Consider the following 4,187-nt stretch of genomic DNA (forward strand, 5'->3'; position numbering starts at 1 on the left):
AACGAATGATAAAAGAAACACCGGTTTTACTACGTGTAGACAACAGCTCGCTATAGCTCTTAGGAAGAACTCAATTTCCATGGAATAAGTAAACACATAAATGCTCGCTTCCATTTTATACGAGAATGTGTTGAAAAGGAGATGTTCATGTCGAGCATATTAGTGGAGAGTTACAAAAGGCAGACCCGTTGACAAAACCGTTGCCAAGGGTTAAGTTTTATGAAATGCAGACCCTACTTGGCTTGGTGGACTTGAAAAATGCAAACAAAGATTAAGGGGGTGATTGAAATGTTTAATATTTATTTTGGGTTAGTGAAGAGTTTCAATTTATATATTTTTCTTTTTACTTGTACTAGTTATTTTCTTTTTATGCTTAATTGATGTAAAGTCTTTTTGTATACAAGTTTGTATTGCTATAAGTAAAGAATATAGTGATGATGAGAAGTTCAATAAAAATATTTTTGAGTAATCTCTTGTTTTTTGTGTGCCAATTGTATCTCTCCAACAAAAAAAGACGATCATGGGAAACCTGTTTTAACTTGTATTAGTTATTAAATGAAAGTTTATATGAAGAGCAAACTCTTCTAACATGTCTAAAATGCAAAAAAGAAAACGAAAACAAAAGAAAAGAAAATCGTAAAGCTATATTCTTTACAGATACTCAACAATAACAATAGAGGAATCATACCCTGAATAATCCATGCCAGTCACATTAGCAACCTCTGTTAGTGCAGACTTCCACCGTTTCACATTCTCTTCTGTCCACATTGACCCTTCTATGGCAAAACCATGTAGTTGCTTCCTCACATATGAGGGATTGATGTGATAAAATACCGGCAAAACGAAATGATTTCCCTTCCTCCTTTGTTCGAGAATCAACGAAAGCTCCTCAAGGCACCATCTGGATTTGGCATAGTTCTCTGACAATACAACAATAGAAGCCCTTGAACTTTTGATTGCATTAACAAGTTCAGGCGCCAATTCTTGACCTCTTTTGATTTCATCATCATCCAGGAACGCATGAATTGCTGCCTGTTTTAATGCTTTGTAGAGATGATCTGTAAAAGAATGGCGAGTGTCTTCACCTCGAAAGCTAAGAAAAACATCAAAACTTGTTTGATTTGGGAGGGAAGAAGACTGAGATGAAGAAGTAGAATCCATAGAAATTACCAGCCTGTGATTTGAGAAACTAAGAGGATTAGGTGTATTTAATAGATATAGTAATGATATTATGCATTGAATTGATATATTGTACTTTAAATAGATTATTCTAAGAGTTATGGATACAATCCATACCAAATATACAATGTAATTATTTATACTGGTTAATGAGGATGAATAAGGAAGGGATTGCGAATACTCTAATATGGTATCACGAGTCCAGGCCTAACCCTAGCAGCCGTCTATTTTCTCTGGCTGTACTTCTCATCAACCCTCCATCACACCTTCTACATCAAGCTTTTCATCAATTCTTTCTCATGGATCAAAAGCTCCACCCTGCCGTAACTGTATCAAACATCAAAAACTTCATCACCATCACTCTAGAGATGGAGTCTGCCCAATACTCTACGTGGTCAGAGCTATTCAAAATACACTGTAAAGCTTACCAGGTATACAATCGCCTTTCTCCACGCCCACCACCAACCACTTCCTCCTCTAAAGAAACCGATCCCAAAACAGCCCCAAAACCCGAAACCAAAGAAACTGATGACTGGGAACGCATTGATTCCATTGTCCTTCAATGGATATATAGAACAATCAATACTGATCTACTTAATACAATCATGAAGAAAGAAACAACCGCGGCCACGGCTTGGTTCACCCTTGAAGATATCTTTCAAGACAACAAGGTCATTCGGGCTATCCATCTCAACAACAAACTCTCAAACACCCGAATCAACAATTTTCCCAATGCCTCTACTTATTGCCAAGATCTAAAAGTCCTCGAGGACCAAATTGCAAACGTCGATGCTCCGGTCGACGACACAAAACTAGTGATGCAATTAATCACCGGACTCAATGAACAATTCGAGTCCTTTGCAACCTTGTTAGCCAACTCCAAACCATTACCATCTTTTTACGAAGCTCGTTCCAAGTTGATTTATGAAGCAGACAGAAAGGCACAATATGCCCCAGCCACCGCAGCCAACACGGCTCTTCATGCCTCCACCACAAAATCGCCATCTTTGAATACCAATAGCAATGAGTATCGTGTTGAAAATTCATCTGATCGGAATCGGGGGGAGTATAGGAATGATTACCGAGGTCGTGGAAGATCACAGACTCGAAGAAGGGGGCGAGGTAGGTTTGCTCGTGGTGGAAGAGAAACTAATAATTACACAGGTGGGTCTCCATTCAATCAACAAAATGGGTTTCCTGGTTATTATTTTACCCCACCATGGGCCTCCCCACAACAATGGTTCAATACTCAAAATTGGTCAGTTCCTCATTGTCCATATCCAACCTCTCAAAGGCCCACAAGTCATATGGTAATGGCATCATAGGCCCGCAGCCCAACACACCAAGTCAAGAACATATGGCTGCTTACACTCCAACCGACATAGAGCAAGCACTTTACACGATGTCGCTAAACCCAGCCCGAGACATCTTACTTCATGGACACCGGAGCAACTTCACACATGACAAATAACCCGGGTAATTTCCAGTATTTTTTTAATAATAGCATTTCTCATAATATTGTTGTTGGTAACGGCACGACCATTCCGGTAACAGGCTACGGCCATCAGACCTTACCCTCACCCTTCCCTCCCCTAAAATTAAACAATGTTCTTTATGCACCTAAATTGATAAAAAATCTTATTTCGGTTCGTCGTTTAGTTACCGATAATTGGATTTCTATAGAGTTTGATCCCTTTGGTTTTCTTGTGAAGGATTACAAGACTCGGACCCCTATCCTTCGGTGCAACAGCAGCGGTGATCTCTACCCACTTCTACCATCAATAATCTCCGGGCTGAAATCACCGTCCACTTTTGTTGCTGTTTCTCAAGACCTTTGGCATAATCGTCTTGGTCACCCAGGCCAAAAATTATTGCATTCTCTTATATGTTCCTTTGATATTAATTATAAACCTATTAATAACATCGTTTGTTCATCATGTGTGTTTGGCAAGAGTACTAGATTACCATTTATTGAATCTAGCAATTTTACATATTTTCCATTTGACATGATTCATAGCGATTTATGAACCTCCCCACTATTAAGTACTGCCGGGCATCGGTACTATATTTTATTCCTCGATGATCGTACCAATTTTTTGTGGACCTACCCTATATCCAAGAAATCACAAGTTTTTTCAATTTTTTGTAACTTTTACAAATTAATTGAAACCCAATTTGAGCGTAAAATAAAAACGTTACAATGTGACAACGGAACCGAATACATAAATAACTCGTTTAAACAATTCTTTGCTACAAATGGCATGACGTTCCGCCTCTCATGCCCACACACCTCATCTCAAAATGGCAAAGCGGAACGCAAAATCCGCTCGATTAACAATATTATTCGTACTCTCTTAGCTCACGCATCCCTTCATCATGTGTGTTTGGCAAGAGTACTAGATTAACAATTTTATCCATGGCGGTTATCCACTGAAGAGTAGCGATTGCGTCTCCCAAACCAGTCAGCTTTAGCGGGTCACAACCCTTAAAGGACTTATAGTTGCAACCACCTCGGCCTCTCTTCGTATCGTCAACTTTCACAGACTTAACCACACTCGAGGCCTCTCTTTCTTCTTCATCTTCTTTCCTACCACCTCCTCCCGCTCCTTCGGCAGTTCTTTCACGGTCTCCAGCGGACCTATCCGGGTTCAAGTTCTTCACAGCCGTGGCTACTGCTTGGAGCTGCCTAGATTAAGGGATCTAGCTGAACCCTTTCATTTTTGTTAAGGTTTCCTCCAGCTGCGCTTCCTTCTTCTTCGGTGTTGGAAGCTGTTTCTACCGAAGGTTGTTGGACACGACGAGGCCTGCCTCGACGTCCGGTGCGACCTCATGCTCCAACAACTGCTCTAGATCCAGCCATCGTATTCTGGAAAGGAAAACACAAACGTCATCACTCGAGGAACTATTTAGTACAAGGATAGTAAGGCTAACAGGTAATAACAGTGGCCAGTTGTGATTAGCTGATCACGTTACTTTCCGTTTCCTATACACTTCCCCTTATGAGTCTA

At 40.3% G+C, this 4,187-nt stretch overlaps 1 pseudogene; it reads right to left on the reverse strand.

Annotated features, from left to right (window-relative positions):
• Positions 1 to 651: 651 nt before the first annotated feature.
• Positions 652 to 1,161, reverse strand: LOC143551820 (toll/interleukin-1 receptor-like protein pseudogene; annotated as a pseudogene).
• Between the last annotated feature and the right edge of the window lie 3,026 nt (positions 1,162 to 4,187).

The sequence above is a fragment of the Bidens hawaiensis genome, unplaced genomic scaffold (assembly GCF_021521415.1).
Source record: "Bidens hawaiensis isolate Kalapana, Puna unplaced genomic scaffold, B.hawaiensis_p1.1 tig00016662_1, whole genome shotgun sequence".
Lineage (NCBI taxonomy): Eukaryota > Viridiplantae > Streptophyta > Magnoliopsida > Asterales > Asteraceae > Bidens > Bidens hawaiensis.